The sequence below is a fragment of the Phocoena sinus genome, chromosome 8 (genome assembly GCF_008692025.1).
Source record: "Phocoena sinus isolate mPhoSin1 chromosome 8, mPhoSin1.pri, whole genome shotgun sequence".
NCBI lineage: Eukaryota > Metazoa > Chordata > Mammalia > Artiodactyla > Phocoenidae > Phocoena > Phocoena sinus.
Genome location: NC_045770.1, coordinates 95,734,177 through 95,756,204, shown reverse-complemented (window position 1 = coordinate 95,756,204; position 22,028 = coordinate 95,734,177).

The window sequence follows — 22,028 nt, the reverse complement described above, 5'->3', positions numbered from 1 at the left end:
GAACAGGAACTAGCCAGGTGGAAAGTGAGGGTTCCCAGTTGAGGGGGAATAGCTTGTGCAAAAGTCCTGGGGCAAAGAGGCAAACTTGTGATCTTAGAGATCATTGTGACCTACCCCCTTTCCTATTATAGATGAAAAACCTGAAGGGGAGTGACTTGCCCAAGGTCACACAGTTAGTTAGAAGCAAGACTGGGATTGGATCCTGAGAGCCCATTCCCTATCTAGGTCTTTTTCACAGGTTCCCATCAGGCCTGTCAGCTCCAAGCCTCTCCCGATTTGTTTCTTGGATCACAGGTTATGTACCTGACTTCTCTTCCCTCAATCCCCGGACCTGGATGCATTGACTTGGGGATGGGTCACTGAGGAATTGTGAAATAATAAGAAATACACAATACATATTGGTCTCTGTCCCAGGTCCTGACACAGGGCTCCTAAAACGCTTGTAATTTTCTAAGTGATAAGAGCACTGAGAGCATCTTTTGTTCTAGTATTTGGTCTTTGACCCCAGTTCCTGACACAGGGCTTTTAAATCCTGGGTGTCTTTTGTTCTAATGAGGTGACTCTGGGTGAGCTCCTGGATGGCTCCTGAGTGGGGCTGGTCACCAGAAAGACCAAGTAATAATTACAAGTTTGGGATTTTCAGCTCATCTCCCATTCTCCACAAAGGGCAGAGGAATTGGAAATGAATGTAATAAATGATCAAGCCTATGTGATGAAGCCTCCATAAAAATCCCAATAGGATGGTGTTTGTAGCTCCAGGCTGGTGAACGAATCCATGTACCGGGAGGGTGATGCATCCCAGCTCCACGGGGACAGAAGCTCCGGCACTCAGGACTCTTCCAGACCTCACCCTATGTATCTCTTCATGTGGCAGCTCATCTGGATCCTTCATCATATCCTGTATTATATCGTAAACTGGTAAATGTAAGTAAGCATTTCCCTGAGCTCTGTGATCTGTTCTAGCAAATAATCGAATCTAAAGGGAGTAGAGCATGAGAAGCTCCAATTTGCAGTCAGGTCGGACAGAAGTTGTGGGTCACCTGGGGACCTACTACTTGCGATTGGCATCTGAAGTGGGGGTGGGTGGGTGAGGATGGCAGTCTCATGGGACTGAGCCCTTAACTGAGCCCTTAACCTCTGGTGCTATCTCCAGGTAGATAGTGTCAGAATTGAGTTAAACTGTAGGACCCGCAGCTGCTTGGCTTGGCGTGGGGAAAAAGCCTACACATCTGGTGTCAGAAGTGTTGTGAGAGTGATAGCAGTGTGAGAGTAATGGGAAACACATGGTTTTCTTCATGCAGGAATGTTCTTCAGGGGGTAGGCAAGAGAGGAGAGACCTTTGCTCCTGGACATGTGCTGTCCAATGCTGTGCACATTCCCCAGGCTGGTGACAACATGGGAAGTGGAACCGGGGCTGCATGTGAGACCGTGTCCTTACAGCACCTGAGCTGACACCACCTTGACCATGGCCCTGCTTAAGGCCCTGGGTGGGTCAGGGTTCTCAGCATCGATTCAGTGAGGAGTGTGGGGCCCCCTGATTGGAGGTCTTGCCAGAGCAACCCTATAGGACTTGGGGGTTCTGGTTGCTGAAGGGTCTCCAGCAAAGGACAGACCCACATTGGAGCCATGGAACCCCCCAGAAGATTCTGATAGACCTTAGACATCTTCCAGTCCTCCCTTTTTGTTCTACAGATGAGGAGCCTGAGGCCCAGAGAAAGGAAGAAGTTTATCCAAGCCCACACAGTGACTCAGAGTCAGAGAGTCAGAGCAGGGGTCCTGCATCCTGCTCCAGGGCTCTTATCATCTCTGAAGCAAAGGACTATAGGAGACCTTGGAGACTCTGTTGACCATGGTGCTGACGGTGATGCCACCTTCCCTCCATATTTGCAATCGATAGAGACAGGCAATTCAGCAATTCAACCAGGCTCTGATCACACTGGAAAAGCAGAAGAGGCAACAGAGAATAAGAACTAGACTTAGGAGATGGCCCTATTGGCAGCATCCTCACCCTTTCTCCATAGAAACAAATATTATCCAGGGATGAGGAGGCATGGAGTCACCAACTGTATGTCCCTGGGTAAATCACTTTTCTCAGCTTTGGTGTCCTCATCTCTAAAATGGGAATAGGGACCCCTATTCTACAGTGTGGCTGTGAGGATGAAATGGTATGTGAGCTTTCTCCACTTGCTCGCCACCATCTGGTCTACGGCTAGAATCGTCTTTCAACCTCTCTCTCTCCCTCTTCTCTGTGATCATTAATTTTATGTGTCAGTTCCACAGGGCCATGGAGGAGCTAGACATTTGGTCAAACATTCTGGGTGTTCATGTGAGGGTGTTTCTGGATAAGATTCACATTTGGATGGGTAGACTGAGTAAAGCAGATTGCCCTCCCTAGCGTGGGTGGGCCTCATCCAATCAGTTGAAGGCTTAAATAGAACAAAAAGGCTGGGGAAGAGGGGACTCCTCCTGCCTGGCTTTCTTGAGCTAGGACATCAGTCTTTTCCTGCTTTCAGACTTAAACTGGCATATCAACTCTTCTTGGGTCTTGAGCCTGCCGGCTTTCGGGTGAGAACTTACACCACTGGCTTTCCTGGGTCTCTAGCTTGCTGACAACAGATCTTGGGACTTCTCAGCCTCCATAATTGTGTGAATCAATTCCTTACAATAAATCTCTTTCTATATGTATATATCCATCTTATTGGTTGTGTTTCTCTGTAGAACACTAATATATCCTCCTCTGGCCGCCCCCCCACTCCCTCAGGTTCAGTGATTTGGAAGTTACTGGGTCTCCAGGTCTGATACCTGCCAGGAGTCTTCCCTCAGGTGTCAGGGCCCCTGGCCTGACCTGCCTCAGTTGTGTCAAATATCCTTGTACCTCTCCCACAAGAGAAGGGAGATCTTGGGGAAGCAGAACCAGTCCAGGGTCCTGGGTTCAAGCCCTGACCCTGGCATTGACTTGAGATCCTGAGCCTTGCAGTACTCATCTACTAACAGGGCTGATGGCCCCTCGCTGCCCACCCCACAGGATTGCTCATGAGGATGAAAATGGGACCGTGGATTTCCCCCCTCCCTGCCCCCTCCTGGACTTAAAGGTGTGTGTCTGCAGAGCCTGCACCTTTTTATTCCTGTCCCAGGCCCCTGGCTCAGGACCTTGCTCCCATAAAGTTTCCCATGAATGTTTGATGACCAACTGAAGGGGCGTATGAGGAATCTCTGTGTAATTACAGGAGACACCCGTCAGAGGCTCTGAGACACAGAGATGTCCAAAGACATTCTATTAAATGAGATGGAAATTAAATGACAAGCCAGGCCGGTGTTCTGGAGGCAGAGGAGAAGAGCGCTCCAGAAGCCGGGCTGGTCAGAGGGCTCTCTTCAAAGTGTGTTCCCAAATGTGTTTTCAAGCAAGCGGCGGAGCCCAGTGAACCCTGAACATGGAGCTCTTTCCAAATGAGTCCTTAATAATGTAGTTATACAAATAGGGCCTAATTAAGTTGTATCCATTGAAAATGCACTGCTGTACATCTGAATGATGAAATCGGGATCAAAAAGCAGCCCAGAAAAGATGCAAAGGTAATTTTCCACTTGTACTAAGCAAGCTGGGCTCTTCAAATGGCAATTGCATTGAATGCCCTCCCTTCCCCGGGATTGTTAAAATGCCAGCCCCACAGGCCTATGGGTTCTCAAAGCCGGCACCATCTCTCTCTCTCCTCTCTCCTCCCCACTCCCTTTCTCTCTCTTTCTCTCTCTCTCTTTCTCTCTCTCTCTCTCTCTCTCTCTCTCTCTCTCTCTCTCTCTCTCTCTCTCTTTGCTGCCTGCCTGCTCCTAGGCCTCCAGAGCAGGAGGCATAGAAAGGCAGGAAGGGCTCACGGGCCCCTGAGGTCATATCAGCTTCTCTTTGGTCCTTGAAAATACTGAGCGTGCTCCCTCCTAGAGGCCTCTGCCCTCGCTGTTCCCCTGACGCGGCTGCCTTACTCTCACCATCCACGTGTGGGCTATGGACAAGCCCCTCCTGGACAAGCTCCTGGTGGCCCGATCCAAAGTCACCTCTCTGCCATGCCCATCTGCATCACTTTTTCAGCACCCCGCCTCGTTTGCTTCAGAGCACATCATTCTCTGGGCAGCATCCCTTGTCTTGGGTTTCAGTCTTCCCACTGTTCCCCACAACGCTACCCCAAGCCAAGATGTAAATTCCCAAAGCTCAGGGACCTTGTCTGTCTGTCTGTCTTACTCCCTGCTCTCTCCCCAAGACCTTGACATGGAACAGATGCTAAGTGAGCACGTGTTGAATAAATGGGACCCTCAGAGCTGGAAGGTCCCGGAGGTTCAATAACCAACCCCATGTTGAAGCCCAGAGACGGGAGCGGGTTTTCCAAGACCACCCAGTGAGTTCGAAGGCAGTGGGGGAGGCTTTGGTTCTTGGTCAAAACACCCTTCTCATTTCTCCTCTAATCTCCTGGGTGGTGTGGGAGATCGCCCAGATCACCCAAGGGGCGTGGCTCCAGAGCCAGACCACCTGTGCTCAAGTCCCCCCTCTGACTTTATGAGATGTATTGACCCCGGGCAAGTTCCAGAACCCCAGTTTCCTCTTTTATAAAATGGAAATAACGGTGGTACCCTCCTCCACGTTGCTGTGTCACCACCCCTGCAAGGTGATTTTATTATCCCCCCATTCCCACGGAGGAAGCAGAGGCTCAGAGGCCTCAGTTACTTGCTCAAGGTAACACAGCGTCAGAGCAGCCGAAACATTGCTTAGGAACTCACGTCTCTGCCCTGATCCCGCCCCAGGACTGCTGAATCCCGGCCGCCCGCTGCCCTGCCCTGCTCCCACCTCCCGGTGGTCTGATTGATGAGAGCTGGGCTGCTGACTTTTCACCAGCCTCTCTCCAGAAGAGGCTGCCTCTTATCAGGTCTGAAAGGCAAGTCTGCAAGATTTAAAAGCCTCCGGGCCGGGGGAGATGGTTTACAAGCCTCCAGGGCTGATCCCGCTCTTGGCTTCTAATGAAAACAGACTCCTGCTTCCCCGCTGAGCTCAGAAGGGACGCTCAGCTCATAGCAGTGGCCGGTTTGCTACAAGGAGGCACGGTGCTATCCTCAACCTAGAGGGCCCAGGACTTCTCCCCCCAGGACCCCTTCTGTCTGTTTCATCCTCTCTACCTGCTCTCTCCCCACTTTCCAGAAATGCCGAAACAGGGGTCTTAAACTGGTGGGGTGTGAGTCGCTTTGGGCCAGTAGATGAGATGGGATGACCCAAAATAGTAATTTTTAAAAAGAATTGAACCAACATTTAAAAGTCAGATGATTTCTTATTTTTAAAAAAATTGGATTTCTAGCCACCCCAGCACAAGGCAAGATTTTTCCAGTTTCCCAGAATTCCCGCCTCTCTGAGGCTCCTCTGCCCCTTCCCTTATTTACATTTCCTGCTTGTTCTCTATAGACAACTGAGTTTGAGAGCCCCATTGTGCTGTACAGCCTGGTGGGGAGTTAAGCCAGTGTGCTCACTTTACAGATGAGGACTCTGAGGTCCAGAGAGGGAAAGTGACTTGCCCAAAGTCGCCCAGAAAGTTGATCATGCAACCAGGACTAGAGCCCAGAATGTCCTCTCCCAGGGAAGCATTCGCTGTCCCGAGCACAGCCTGCACACTTGGGCTTCTGGGGGTTTCCTCCTTTGAGGTCTGGAGGCAGCTGTAGCCTCTTCCACATGGCTCCCGCCCCATAGCACAGCTACCAAAGAGGGATTTGAACAGTCAGATCTGTTCTCATTATGTCACTCACTTCCCAGTTTTGGGAAAAAAGAACATTTTCCCCAGTGTCAGGATACAGCCAACCTCCTTGGGATGACATTCCGATCCTGCTCTATGTGGCCCCAGCCTACCTTTCCTGCCTCACCTGTCACTCCTCCATCCCTTCCCACAGCCTGTCTTGACAATTCTCTCTTCCCCAAACACGCCACCGTGTCCTTTCCTCAGGCTGCAGGCCACTCCCCTTCTGCTCAGCCTTCAAGGCCCCCACCACACCACTTCCTCCAGGAAGCTTTCCTGGACTCCTGATCCCACTCCAGGGTCTCCTGGTCAGAGTTAATGCCGCCCTCCTCTCCTTTGTCACTCTGCTTCTCCCCCTTAGAGCACAGGTTGCTTCGTGCTCTTGCCCCAGCTGCTGTATTTGCCTTAGTCACCTGCCAGCCTGTTGATAACTTACTGAGCGCTTAGTGTGTCTCAGGCTGAGCCCTTCACATGGATTAGCTCATAAATTCAATAGTCCATGCAGGTAGATAGATCTCCCTATTTGTTCAGATGGAGAAACAAAGGCACAACTGGGTTAAGCAGCCTGTCTAAGGTCACTCAGCCAGTAAGTGGCCATGGTAGGACCCACCTGGGGTCCAGAGTCTCAGGTCCCACCCTCCAGGCTACTAGTGAGGGGTGCAGAGCAGGACTGTGTGTATGGCTCTGATCCAGGGCCCTGCCTCCTGGTCAAATGAGCCCAGAGGGTGTCCTCGGGGTCAAGGCCAGATGGGCAGCTCCTGGGGCAATTTCCTCCACTCTCAGTTCTCAAGCCCATTGCCCAGCCCCCAACTCCAGCCCCTCCCCCGATATTTCCCCCATTTTTCTTTACCCACCCATGTCCCTCTCTCTCCAGTCTCATTATCCTTTAATAGAAAAGCCCCAAAGCATCTTTTCTTGTGGGACCACCATGGATCAGAATCAGCTACTGGAATTTCCCCATATAGCAAACCACTCCCCTCCACCGGCCCTTGCTCATGCCGTTCCCTCCACTTCTGCCTGTGCCGAAGACCTTTCACACCCCTTCCTTCCTCTCTTCCAGAACTCTGTCCTGCCCTTTTAGAGGTAAACTCTGATCCTGGCCTGACTACCCCTCTGATCCCAGCTCAGCCCACCTCCCCTTCGCCCACTCTGCCTCGGCCGTGCTGGCCTCTCTCTGTTCCTCACACAACGCCAAGTCCCTTCCTGCCCCAGGACTCTTGCCCTTGCTGTTCCTTCAGCCTGGAAGGCGCTTTCCCTGTTTTTGCTCCTCCTTGTCATTCAGGTCACAGCTCCAGTGTCACCACCTCTGGGGTGACACCTGCCCTGTTTGCTCCTATGTGACAGCAATGGCTGAGCTGTTCTCTATTTCCCCTGAGTCTGAGCCCCAGGGGAGCAGAGTCTGCATCTGTGTGGCTCACAGCAACCCCAGCACCTGGCATGAGACCTGGCACATATTAGGTGATCAATAAATATTTGAGTAAATGCAAGAAAGAGAGGGAGGAGGAAAAGAGAGTGCTGAGGAAAGGAAAGAAGGAAGGGAGGAGGGGAGCGGGGGAAGGGAAAGTAAGAAAAGAGCACCCAGTTCTTCCAGCTCTTGCTGTGTTGCCAGGTTGCACTTTAAAACTAACAAAGCATCTTGTCCCTGGCACAGCCTGTGTGTGCGGGGGGAACCAAGAACAGGAAAGGACAAACGTCTCTTTTTACCCTCCAAAGGCAGCATCTGGGTGAGGCTCATCTTAGCAATTGTTGTCCGACTGAGAGCCTCTCGCCCCTCCCCTCTCTCTGCCTATGAGGACAGGCACCCCAGAGGTCAAGTTCACTGGGAAGGGCCAGATAATAGAAATGAGTGTCAGAGGTTGGGCCTGACCAGAGGCTGAACGGGGGACAAGAAAGATCAGAGCTCGAAGAAGACAGGGGTCCTAGTGAGCTGGGACAGTAGGGGGATGCCTGTTGTGGTAGAGAATGGCTGCCCATGGCCATGAAGCCATGTGTGAGCAGCCTTACTGCTGCCTGACAAAAGCAGCTGTGACGCAGGTCATAAATTAGAATCAGGGTCCCAGATTAGCCTTGGAATTAAGAACCCTGAGAATTCCAAGGGGAAAACAGATCACATAAAATTCAATTTAAGGATTGAATAGTCATGATTTCTGGTGAAGCCGTCTCCTGAGATTATTAAGTTGCCTTGCACTTGAGAAGGAGTTCTCACCTGAAGTCCCAGGCTGGCAGCGGGTTACACAGCGGGTTGACACATGGTGCCACTGGTCCCTAAGCCTTCAGGTCCTTGGGGAAGGAGTGGCTACGCCTGCTTGTCGCCCACCCATCAGTCAAGCCACCCTCCAATCATTCCCTGCTATCGGGTCCCAAAGAGAGAGAAAGGAGGTGAGGAGGGTTCCAGGCAAGCCCATTCCCACTGTGGGCAGCTAGGCGTTTGCAGGTTGTAGACAGCACCATGCCACACGACAGCACCTGGAGCATGCAGGCTGTGTGCAGGCTGGAAGGTAAGACCCTAGAGGTCCTCAAGTCTACCCCTCCCCTGATGAGGAGAACAAGACCCAGAGAATAGAGGGACTCATCCAAGGCCACTTAGTTAAGTGTCAGGGCTGGAACTGGACCCTGGGGTCTCTTGACATCTGGGGTTCATTTCTTAATAACACCACAGGCCATTCACGCAGGCAGTTAGAGCCAAGTAACATCTGCCCCAGGACTTTGGTCAGAGTTATCAAGAATAAGGTACTTTCTGGGAATTCCCTGGTGGTCCAGTGGTTAGGACTCCATCCTTCCACTACGGGGGGCACAGTTCGATCCCTGGTCAGGTAACTAAGATCCCATATGCCTCGCGGCGTGGCCAAAAAAAAAAAAAAAACAAATAAGGTACAATATTTTCTCTCTCCTGAGGTTGCCCAGCTGGTCAGATGTAACCCCAGATCTTTTGAAACTCATCTTTGTCACCAGTTAGACCGAGGCTACCTGAGGGTTAAGCCAGAGAAACCATAGCTAAGAGATGGAGGGAGATAGATAGACTTCAGATGATAGAGATGGAGGGAGATAGACTTCAGATGATAGAGATGGAGGGAGATAGACTTCAGATGATAGAGATGGAGGGAGATAGACTTCAGATGATAGAGATGGAGGGAGACAGACTTCAGATGATATCGTTTGACACCTGGATCCAGCTATGCCTGAATGCGGTAACATGCGATGGTTTCAGTTACACGAGTCAAAACCTTTCAAGTCCGAGACCATTTGAGTTGGGTTTCTGTCATATGAGCCTATAAGAGTCCTGACTAATTCAGTGTCCCTCTTCTGGAGGAGAGAATCCAAGCTTCTAAGAATGGCTTGCAAAGATTTGAGGACTCAGCACAGCTGCTCCACACCACAGTGCTGGTGGGGCCCATACCCATTCCACCCAATCCTTGTGCCTCCATGAATGCCTCTGTCTAGGATGCATTTTCGTCTTGTGGGCCTAGAAAACTCCTTTTTATTTCCCCAAATCCTTCCCAGTAGTAATTACTTTTCTATTTGTCTGTTTGTTTTTCTTTTTTCAGACTTCCCCAGAGGGACCATTCCCTCCCTTATGTCATGTCAAGCGTTCGGTGTATTTCTGTTGTGCTTCCTCTCCTGGTTTGCCATGGCCACTTATTCATTTGCTTCCCCTAGAGGAAAGGGATCAGTTTTCAAATGCGTTGGTATCTCCCAAGCTTAATACAGCTCTCAGTATGTAGGATGGAGCAAAACTGAACAGAACATGGAACAGAGAGGCACTAAACCTATATAACTGGCTGATGTCTTTCAAAGTCAGCCAATGGGAGTCCCTGTCCCCAAATATCTCCCAGAGTCATCTGCCAAACCTGGCCAGGGAAGCCTTTTGGAGAGATAAGCCTTCTGATGCACTTCTACCAATCCCTGACTTGGTTAAGAGGGTTGGTTCCAGAATCTTATCATTTGGATTCTAAGCCTGGCTCTGTCACCTCCTACCTCTGTGTCTGTAGGAAGGATCCTTAACCTCTCTGGGCCCCAGGCTTCTGGGTTGGACTTAGTGACACGGTGTGGTGTAAAGAGCTTGGAACGGCGTCTGGCACATTGTAAGCACCCAATAAATGTTAGGTGTTATTATTCATTGCAGAGGAAACGAGGTGAAGATTAACAAGAACTTTGATGAGGACCTTTTGTACTTTTCACTATCACTCTGTTTCATATTAAACGGTATTTTATGCGAGTGCTTACCATGTCGCCCTGTTTAATTGATTTAGAAGCACTTCTGAAAGCTTGCCGCTGCCCAGAGCCCAGGTATGCCATTTCAACATGATTAACAAAGATGTTTGTGGTCATTTTATCAAATGTCGAGCATCAGGTATTTAGTGAGGAACATCATTACATCGTTTCCGTGGGAGAATTAGATTAGATTTAAATCATTTCGACTAATAAGCGCATTTTACAAGCCCAGGCTCTCCCAAGTCGGGTGGAAAAATAGCTCAGAAATGGAGGAATTCACTGCAGGATGGAGCCTCCAGACCCTGCTCACTTTCTGGCATTGGTCATCAGAACTATAGGCAGGGAAGAAATTTCACCTCCCACCCTTGTGTAGCCAGATAGTATTCTCAGCTCCTGGGAAAACAGCTCGCTCCACAGGGCTCTTTCTAGTGACTTAAAGCCTAGCCTATGTAGGCTCTGGGCTCCCCTTACAACAAAGGGTTCAAGAGGGCTGGAGGGAGGGCCAGTGAGGGCTCAGTTACTGAAAGCCTTCTGAGTGCTAGGTATTGTGTTTTAGGGCATTATCTCATTCAACTCCACAGTATCCCTGGGAGAAATGTATAATTAGATCCATTTTACAGATGAGGAAACAAGGCCTAGAGTGGTGAGCTGACTTGTCCAAAGTCACACAGCAACGTAACATGGAGTAGAAGCCAGATGTCTCGCCCCAAGTCCTGTGTTCCCCCCATACCTCACTCCCTGTGTCCTGGGGTATCACGTCTGGGAGCCTTTCCCCAGCCTGACTCTGAGCCAGGCTCCGCCTCGTTTTCCACCCTGTGTCCTACTGATTCCTACTGTCAACGCTGGTGGAAAATTCCAGCACAAGTTCTCTCTTGGGTAATTTACAAATGACTACTTCTTGCAGTTTTTAAGTTATTGGAATCAACTTCCACCAGGGCCTATACCATGGATAGAAGTGTTTCTAAGTAGGGGAATCACCCAACCTGGGGAAGAACAATTCACAATTCATATACTACTATGATTTATTCCCAGGTAACGATGAATGGCAAGTGATCTCCGTGACCGCTGACATGCTCCTCCAAGGGTATTTTTAGATGAACTCGGGACATGAGGTCCAGAGACTTCAGGGGCCAAGAGGAAAATGGTCATCTTGGGATTGGCCCCATGTTTGGGATCTGGCGCTCATCTCACGTGGAAGAGGGACTGTATTGACATCAAGACAGGAGAGGGACTTCCCTGGTGGTCCAATGGTTAAGAATCCGCCTGCCAATGCAGGCAACACGGGCTTGATCCCTGGTCAGGGAAGATCCCACGTGCTGTGGGGCAACTAGCCCATGTGCCACAACTACTGAGCCCGCAAGCCACAACTACTGAGCCCGCATGCTGCAACTCCTGAAACTGCATGCTGCACCTACTGAAGCCCTTGCACGCCTAGAGCCCGTGGTCTGCAACAAGAGAAGCCTGCCACCACAATGAGAAGCCTGTGCACCACAACAAAGAGTAGCCTTGCTCACCGCAACTAGACAAAGCCTGCATGCAGCAATGAAGACCCAACGCATCAAAAAAAAAAAGTCAGGAGAGCCCCTGGGGACACTGAAGTGTGAAGTCTACTGCCCGTCAGCAAGAAAGGAAGTCAGCCCCTCTGTCCTAACTCCTTTACACCAACATACAGACCAAGGGTGTCCATAAAAGACTCCTGGGCTACTTCCCTCTGGATGGTATGGACTCCAAGGACCTTGAGGGGAGCCGAGCTACAATGGATGGAGGGAGCCTGAGCCCCTGATGACTGCATGGAACAGTGCTTTCTCTCTTCCACTGACCTGCTTTGGACTTGTGGCATGAGTAACTAAAAAAAAAAAAATCTCTTCTGGAATTAAGTGCCTGAGACTTGGGGTTGTTTGTTACAGCAATTATGCTACACTGACTGATACACTCTCCCTTCACAGACTTAGTCCTGAGCCTCTCTCTCAATCTCCTCCTCTCCCTGAGCCTTGGGTTTTCCCATCTGTTTTCTGTTTTCTAACCTTTCTAACCTCATCCTGGGGTAATTCTTCTCCTGCTACCCTGATGCCTATGCTAGAGGTCAGTGCTCCTCTTTGGTTCTTCTAGTCCTCCTGGGAAGTGACCGCTTACCTCCAAGGAGCAAGATCAGGAGGAAAAAACAAACTACATCTCTGGACTGAGATGTGAGCCTTTGACTCCAATCTGGGCTCTATTACAAACCTGCTGCGTGACTGTGGATAAATCATTTCCCCCTCTGAGTTTCAATTGCTCCATCTATAAAATATGGAAGAAAGATTTTTTAACCTTTAACAGTGGCAGTTAAGTTGGATTCAACTGCCAAATCAGACTCACAGGATCCCAAATGACAGTGCTCACAAACCTACAGTTTATTACAGGAAAAGGACACGACAGAGTGACTGCATTCAAGTCAGGATGTACTTCACAGATAGGTGTTTGGAGAGGCAGGTATAGGTTGTTACCATCCTCCCTCTGTGAGGGAGGTGGGGATGGAACACCTCTAAACTGGGGAGGAGTCTCAGCTTAGGTATTTTTACATTTTGCTGGTCATGTGGGCATTTTCCTGCTACATTACCAGCCTCAACAGCAGAGCCCTTCAGGGGTCTCACCAAGGCCAGGTGCAAATCATCAATCCCACTGTTTTATGTTGGGCACGACCCGTGAAATCACTCAATGGAAAAGTGGATATTGATCTTTAAATATTTTAGAGCACAGATAAACTCAATATATGACAAAAAAAAGGAAATCCCACTGTTTTCCATAAACAGTGTTGACAGGCTGGTCGGAGTTGCCCTGAAACTCCTCCACCCCTGATGACAGAGCGACACTATTGCCCAATCATGCCCTGACTGGGGGTCAATGCCATGAGGGGGCTTTCGAAAACCAGCTCACAGCCCAGCCCCCCGCCCCATCACTGCCTCCCCATCCTATGGACTAGATCTTTTTATGACAAAATTATCATCCTTAGTTTGACAGCAATTAAAACACTCACGTAAATGTCAAACATTTACAATAACCAGTGGGGGGTTGGTACAGATTTGAACAGACAACCGAACCATCCGGTAACACAACGTTTCTCATATTTTTGTACTCACTTTACGATTCTTTCGCCTCCCTGCTCTACAAGCCATCTGCGCATCTGTTGGGTGTTTAAGACCTGTAATCAATTTACCATTAACCAAATCTAAATCTTCTTCAGGCCAATTCTCCTCCATAGGCATAATGTCCGGAAGATGTGTTGTTTTTTTTTTTTTTTTTTTTGCAGTATACTGGCCTCTCACTGTTGTGGCCTCTCCCGTTGCGGAGCACAGGCTCCGGACGCGCAGGCTCAGCGGCCATGGCTCACGGGCCCAGCCCCTCCGCGGCATGTGGGATCCTCCCGGACCGGGGCACGAACCCGCGTCCCCTGCATCGGCAGGCGGACTCTCAACCACTGCGCCACCAGGGAAGCCCCGGAAGATGTTTTGATTCACTCTCGCAACACATTTGATCACAAGCATCAGTGTCATAAATTCTATTAGTTGCTCCAATATTAATTAGACCTCTGAATCCCATATTATAGCAGATAGCGGTATCGTGTGCTACCTTGGATATGTGGTTGCAGGATAAAGGAGACATAATTACAGTGTAATTATTTTGGCCCTCCCAACAAAATCTACCTTTTCCCGTAGGCCATATATTATTTCTTGTAAGAATGTAGGTTAGAGACCATGTCTCTGTTATTTCAGGACTCAGAACCTCTTGAGGACACAGCCAAACTCTTTATCGCAGGTTGCCTGATTTGACAGCTACTCGTTCCCAGTGACCAGAATGCCCCAGGAGGGCTCGTCTGTCCCTCAAGATGGAAACATTAAAAGTCCTTTGATCACAGTCCTGGGTTCTACAGTCCTTGGCTACTTCGACTTGAAGAGAGGCAAGATTCTGGGTTGGGAAGGTGAGTTAAATCGGTAGATTGGACACGCTGCTATCCAGACCTCGGAAGAGCAGTTATCCCTTCCTCTTTTTGTCCAAGAGGCCTCGGATCATAAACACATTGATTTCCTATCAGGCAGACAAGCTGGGCTGAGCCATGAACAAGCCGCTCAGCATAAAGGGGAGGCGGGGCAAAGCCCCCTGGTTTCGCTGAATCATCTTGGAAAATGCTGATGCCTGCCCGGGGAAAGGCCTCATTTGGCAGGGAGGCCGGAGCCCCCCGCGTTTCCCCCGAGGTGGGCTGCGCCACAATCCCAACAGTCCTTGACTGTGTAACTTGACACCCCGGTACCCTTGCCCTTGGTGTTCTTTTGGCTTTAAACCCTGCACTGAGCTAGCCATTTTCTGAACACCTACTGTGTGCTTGGTCCTTCCACCTGCGTTACTTGGCTTAATTCACACATCTCACCAGGTGGGGCAGGACTGTTTATCCTCCTTGAAAGATGACTCTGCGGTCCCCAGAGGGGAAGTGACTCGCCCAAGCTACTGACTTTGCAAGTGCTGCAGCTGAGACTCAACTCAAACCCGGGTCTTTTGAGTCTAACATAAGCTCCCCATTCTGCAGTCCGTGCAACACTGGACTGTCCATGAGACTTAAGGCCTGCCCGTGGCACCAGCACAGCCTGAGCCAGACTGAATGCTCATACAGGACTTGGGAGACCCCAGAGCTGGCAGAATGACCCCCTGATGAGGTTTCCATACACTTCTGATGCTAGACAGTCCTTTCTGATGCCCAATTTCTGTTGGAAAAGGCCTTTTCCAAATAGTAACACTCTGTTGGTAGGATGGGCACCACGCCCTCCCATTTTACAGATGAACAAATGCAGACTGTGGGAAGTGTGGCTTCACCGTGGACCAAGGTCAGGTCCAGAGCTCTTTAGGGTGGCTTCCCCGGTGCCTGGTGTAGCCCCCTCCACATTAGCAGACCCTCAATTCTTTTGTCAAATGAATAAATGAACAAATTACAGATTTTCCATTGCTTTACTTAGTTTTGGGACTTCTGAAATGATCAAAGACTGTTGCCCATTAGAGCAAGAAGGGGCTGTAGAGATCATTCAATCCCCTCACTGTACTGATGAAGAAACCAAGACTGAGAGAGGGCCAGTGACTTGCCCACCATCACACAGCCAGTCAGAGGCAAAGCAAAAAGTAGACTCCTTGTTCAGTGCTCAGGATGACCTGACTCATCTCAAAGGCTTCCCATCAATGATGCTGGGCTTTGCAAACAGCCTCTTTGGGTGGCAGGGGTCTGGTGGAGAGAGGTGATACCTTCTCCAAACTACCTGTACCCAAAGGAGGAATGGGCAAAGCCAGAGATCAGCAAGCTTTCCTGTGAGTCCACAGGAGCCTCCCAGGGGCTTCACCAAGGACCTTGTGGAGTTTCAGAGCCTGAAGGAGCTCAGAGCCAGAAATCAGCCGGCCCAGTTCATTTCTGCAGACACGGAAGGGGAAAAACTAGGGTCCCTGCCCTTGTGGAGCTTGTGGCCTTGTGGGAAGAGAGACAGGCCACACGGTCCCCTCATAAATGTGAAAGTTCAGGAGTGTAGTCCCCACCCCCAACCCCGAGGGAAGGTGCAAGGTTTCTCCAGCTCCCAGTTTGTCTGTTTCCCCTGTTCTCTCACCTCCGCCCCTCTGGTCTCTCTGGTCTAACTTCCCCAGCCTGCATTACTTTCATGTATCTTCTACTGTCTTCATCCCCCGGCCCCGCCCCTCCCTCCCTCCTCAGCATCTCTCTCCTCTCTCTCCATCTCTCTGGGTTCTACCCATCACCTCTTACATCCTGCCCTGGTCTCTGTCCCCATCTCTTTCTCTCCTTCCTTCTCCCGTCCCATCCCTGCAGCATACGGATCCCTCTGTCTGCCTACAGCCTCTGCATGATGGCTTTCATCCTTTTGCTCTGACCGGGGTCTGACTCTCTCTGCTTCCCGCAGTCTCGCCCCCTCTCCCTCTCCTCTCCTTTCTCTCCCAAGACCCGGAGCCAGAGCTTCTCCTCTGTCTGTCTCTGCCTCTGGAGGACCCTCCCCATGGCTGTGAAAACACTTGGGCCTCATAACCTGAAGGGCAGGATTGATGAGAAAATAAATTCCTGATTAGTGTTTTAATTTTAAGGATTTTTAGAGGGGACTGAACAGTAAGGGAGGCTGGTGGAGAAAGTCTGAATTATTAAAACCATAAATCCTCGGTGGGAGGGACAGGGAAAGGGGCTGAAAGGGAAGTAGAAGGGGGCGGACGGGGCTTCCTTTGGGATGGGGGAGTGAGGGTGTAGGAGGTGAAGCCCAAGGGCCTAGTGTCGTCCCCTCCCTCCTCTACCCAAAGAGGCTTCCCTGGGTGGGGGCCACAGGACCACCCCCCTTGGCCACTCCTCGCTCCTCCCTGAGTGCGCTGGGCCTCGGATGAGACTGGCAGCTCCTGGGGCTGGAGGGCAGGGAGGTGGAAGCCTGCTAGTCCAAGTCTCTCTCCAACTGGCCTGCTCAGCATCGGGCAGAATAAGTGCCCCGTCAGCCTTGACCGGCAGGAGAGGCAGGAGAGCATAGAGGTAAAGCACGTGTGGGGTTGCTCCCTGCCCCAGCTTCCCCTTCTGCTGGACGGAGACAATCATAGCCATGCACCCCACCTGCCCCTGCCACCTCACAGGTGTGTGTGACGGCGCAACGAGACAATGCACAGAAAGTGTTGGCGCCCATTGAATGTTAGCTTTTGTTCCTATCGTTGGCAGAGGGCAGTGCCCCTCTGTCATCTCAGTTTGATTCTCAGCCCCTTTCACATATGGACAAAAGGAGGCCCAGAGAGCTAAGCCCCTTGGCCAAGGTCACAAGGATGTGAGTGCAGCTCTGCAGCCAGTTTTTCTCCAGGCTTCCCTGGGGCTGCTCTCAGAAGAGGGTCACACTTTATATGGCGGGGGGGGGGGGGGGGGGGGGGGGGGGAGGGGATGGGGGGGAAGGGGTGGGGGGTGGGGGGCGGTGGCGGGGTAGACTGGGTCTGGCCAGCAGCCCTGTCTGGCAAGTGGGGAAAGCAGGGCCAGGAAGTGGGACTGCTTGACTTCACTGACAAGGCCCGGGACCTGCAGGCCAGGTGGTCTGGGGGAGGATGCGGAGGGGGGTCTACCTTCTGCTCTGCCCTGCCCTCGGGCAAGAGAATGAGGCCCTCAGCCCCAGGCCAGCAGCCTGGGGGTAAGTAAGTGTGGCAGGTGGCACGGGGACCTCTGCCTGCCCACCCCCACCATGTACTTCTCCCCCTCTTCAGCCCTCCAGCCTCCCCACCTTCTTTTGGGTGACCTCTAAGTCCCAGGGGAGTCACTGGCATTACAAACCCCTGGGGGATCGCATACTGTAGTGTGGGGAGGGCAGGGGAGGGATGGGTGATCCATCATGATGATGAGGAAGCAGTCCCTCCATGGGAATTCCTCCATGGGTCTTCAGGCCGCACTTCAGAGGCAGGAGGGCTGTCCCTCTTGAGAAGGGAGCCTGGAGCAGGGCCCTCAATGAGTAATTCAGAGGAAGGGGCTTAGCAGCCGCCTTGGGCGGAGGTATGGGTAGTCTCTAGGGGTGAACAGGGCCACTGAGCCCCGCTGTGACGCAAGAGGCATGCCATGGCTGGTAGAGGAAAGAAGAGGAGAAAAAGTCCAGCCCCCTCCCCCCTCCCCCCAGGAAGCAGTCTCTGCGGGTCTGGGTGGCCTTTCCTCTCCCCTCCAGGGTGGCTCTCCACAGCCAGAGTCACCAACCTGGGTAGGACCCTTGGGACCCCTGAGGCACATTCCTGGCTGGTGGTGCTGGTTGGGCCCCAAATCCCTTTACAAGCTGCCCAAGGCCCACGCACCTTAGCCTATTTTAATAAAGGGAGTTTGAGTGCAGAGGAATTGGGGCCAAGTTCAAGGGCCCAGGCCCCCTCTTGCTCTGTTACTTGTTTCCTCTCTTTGGTTTTTGCTAGGAATTGCCTTTGGAGCTCTGTCTTCTTTCTGGTAGCCCCAGGGCAGGTCAGAGAAAGGAAGAATTTGGCTCCCTGGCTGGAAGAGGGCTGGCTGGCCATTGGCCTAGTCTTCCAGCTTCCCTTGGGAATCTGACCACATCCTGGCTCAGCTGGGGTCCAGGACGGAGCACATTATGACGTGGTAGTATTTCAGCTCAAACCCGGGGTGAGCTGGCGAGGAGAGTATCTGCTTAAGAGACTGCTTGGGTTCTAATTCTGGTTTTGCTACTTCCTTGATGGATCAACTTGGGAACGTTACTTACCCTTTCTGTGCCTCGCTTTCCTTGTCTGTAAAGTGGGGATGCAAAACTCCCCTCAGAGGGCTTTCGTGACTCCTTTCCCCAAACTCAGCCTGGCGACCAGGCCTGGTGTGGTGCCCACTGCCTACCGGCCGGGTGTCCCAGGCTGGGCCTCATCCGTCCACCCGGTGGGGCACTTGGCCACTTCCTCTGGGAACCAGCTGCCGTCCACTGGCTAGGATGCCCTATGGTCTGGTGTCACTTAGATGTGGTCCTGGTCACCATTGGGAGTCCTTGCTCTAGCACCCGAGCCACACCATCCTGATTCTGTTCTGCCCAGGCCCTCATCCTGCCCTTGGTCTTGCTAGCAATCACCCCACCCCCATGCCACTGATATCACCATAACGCAACACTGGACTGTCTTCCACACAATAGCTCTTCCGATTCCTCCAAATAACCCTCCAAAGCTGGTACTATCACTTTATTTGCAAAAGAGAAAAAAGGTTCAGCAAACACTGTGACTTGTTCAAGTTCACACAGCACAAATAAGGTGTGGAAGGACTTGGACTTCCATCTACCTGCAATAGGCAGGATTCCGACAGGCCAAGATGAGGTCAGGAAGCATGAGCCCCACGGGGTGGTGCAGGTGGGTGGTGAGGGACAGCTGTGGCCCAGTCTAGGAAGAACAGGGAGGAGATGGAGGAAACAGGAGGCTGGGTGGGCAGAGGGTTCCTTGATTTTGCCACCACTGACAGCTTGAAATGGTTGTGAACCCTTCTGGGAAAAGATAGGCTGAGGGATGGAGCCCTAGAGAGGAAGCCCAGATTGAGGGGTTAAGTAGAACTCCCCCCCACACCCCCAGCCCTCAGCTCTAGGTTTCCTGGGTGGTGGCAGTGGTGAGAGAATCCAGCTATTTTGGTGGGTGACCCTGGGCCCACAGACTCAGTCCGTAGTAACTGATGGCGCAGCAAAGAGAGAAGAGCCCTGGCTTAGGAGTGAGGACGGGCCTTGGCTTAAATCCCCAAACTATCGCTTTCTGCGTGACCTTGGGTAATCAAGTTTCCTTCTCTGTGCCTCAGTGCCCTCACCTGTAAAACGGGAATAGCACCCACCTTGCGGGACTGGACTGAGTACTGGATGAACGTCAAGCAATTACCATAGTTCTTTGCGTGTTCTAAGGCCCTTCAATGGTGACGGTTTGCAAGGTTTGTCCTGACCCTGCTTTGAGCTCAGTGCTTTTGGGCAGAGGCTTGCCCCTGTTTGCATCTTCATTTCCTGGTCTGTGCAAAGGGGAAGGTGGGACAAGCTGATCTCAACAGTCCTTCCAGCCATGACAGTTGACTGCAGACCGGGCCAGCCTTCATCTGGAGCTACAGGAACGTGGACAGGGTGTCACCTGGGGGCAAAGGGGTTTCCTGCAGTGGCGTGTTTCCTCTGCAAGCAGAGTGAAGGGAGGGGTCTGTCCTGGGCCTGAGGAGACACAGAGGGGAGCAGAAGGAAGATGCCTGGGGGAAAGGGACTGGCTGTGGGGAGGTCACTTTGACCTCCGAGCCGGAAAGAAAGCTGAGGCAGAAGGCCTGGCTGCTCAGGCCGCTGCTTGTGGCCAGAGTCCTGAGATAGCTGTATGGGTAGAACTGTGCAGGGACTCTGGAACCACAGGCCTCGTTAGGCACGTTTCCCAAATAGCCAGGGACCTCTTAGCTCAGGCCGTGTAGTCAGGACACAACCCACATTTCCCTGCTTTTAAATCCGGGGAACTGGACAGGGACCCCTAGGAGCAATTTACCAAAGCTACAGGCACGAATTCTGTAGCTCTGCTTGGGCCCACATCTCTCATCTACTGTCAGGTGCTGTGTGACCTTATGCAGTTTGCTCAACCTATCTGAGCCTCAGTTTCTGAGTCTGTAAAATGGGGATAATAACAGTAGCTACTCCACAGAGGGGTGTACCCTGCACGGAAGGGTGGCTGACACATGGCAAAGGCTTAATAAACGTGAGCTAAGTGGTCTCATCCCCTCCTCACAACAGCTGTGCATACTGGTTGCTGCCCCCTTGCACAGATGTGAAAACTGAGGCTAGAGATGAGCATGATTGCCTAAGGACATGGGGCTCATGAGTGATGGAGCAGGAGTGGGACCCAGGGCTGGCTGACTCCCAGGTCTGAGACCCATGCCCCCTCCATCCTTACTCCTATGACAGGTTCCTGAGGTTCTGAGTGGGGGTAGGAAGGGGGAGGGTCCCCCCCCAAACACTTTCAGTATATCTGAAAGAGGCTCTCAGGGTCCCGGCTGCCCTGGAGCTGTGCTGGGGTTAGGACATCTGCCCAGTCTCCTTTCCCCTTTTTTTTAATTTATAACTTTTCCAATTTCCTGAGCGCCATCATATATAGAAACCATGCTAGGCATGCCACTCATGTTAGCTCATTTAATCTTCACAATATCCCTACGGGGTAGGTGTGATTTCCCCCATTTCACAATTGAGGAAACAGAGAGGGTAGTCCCTTGCCCCAAACCACACAGCTGGTTAGAGCTAGTGGGATTGGGACTGGAGACCTCTGCACCTCTGCTTTCCACCCAGCTGTCGCGCTAGAGTGTGATGCCCACAGCCAGTTATGCACCTGTTCTGCGCCTTAGTTTCTCCATCTGTAAAGTGGGAGTGTTAAGGATAGAAGCTATTGGGTTGGCCAAAAAGTTCGTTTGGGCTTCCGTACCCGAAGGAACTTTTTGGCCAACCCAATGCACATCTTCTAGGAATATTATGAGGATTAACTTGGTTAATTGATGTGCACCAAAAACATTTGGGAGAGTGTCTGACTCTGAGTGAGTTCTCCGTAAGGAAAAATGAGCTGCTGTCAGCTCTCCTGCTTAGCACAGGCCATGATGGCACACAGTCAATGACACTGGGCACCCTGAAACTCTTAGGACTCCTCAGCCATGCTTGGGAGGGCTCCGGTGGGTGGACCTACCCAACATTTATTTAACCAACATTCAGGGGGCATTCATTGGATGCAGGCACTTTACAAACAACTCATTTGTCCTTATGACTCCCCTCCGAGATGAGTAGGGATTGTTCTAATCATCCCTTGCCTACAGATGAGCAAACCAGAGCACAGAGAGGTTAAGAAACTTGCCCAAGGTCACACAGGATTTGAACCTAGGCACCTGGCTTCCAAGTCTGTGGTCTTAGCCCCTGTGCTCCACCACTGCATCTCACAGCTCTTCTACCCCCCAGAGCCCAAGAACCTGGGTGAGAGAGGAGCCACTTTCCTTTACAGCCACCCCCAACTCTTCACCATATAATTAATGATGATTATGTTATCTTCTCGGGAATGAAACAGACACACCATGACTGTGAAGCCAGTTATTCTAGATCCGCATGCCCTTCTCCCGGGAGATAAGGGCTAAATAGGCTGCAGCCAAGGTGGTGATCTCTAAATTCCGTACAGGAAGGAGAATTCGGGAGCAGTAGAAAGACTGTTGGCCCAATCTTGCTCATGTCCCAAACTATTTTCCACATTGTTCATTTTTAAAACATCTAAATCAGGGTCTGACTGGAGAAGTGGGGTCAGGGCTGGTCATCATGGGTCCTCGGCATGGTCCATGGCCAGAGCAACCTCAGCAGAGACCTACTGAGCAAACTCCATGAGTGAAAGCCCATTCCTGGACTCACCCAGGGAGGAGGGGTGGCTGGTCTAGCGTCCCTCTCTTTCAAGGGGCAGGAATTCAGGCCTAGAGAGGGGAAGTGACTTATGCAAAGTCACACAGCAAATTGATGGAGATCAGAACTTCAGGCTCCCTGGTCACTCCTTGTGACCGTAACATTGACAGGATGTCTCACCTTGACCTGGGCCCCCAGAGTA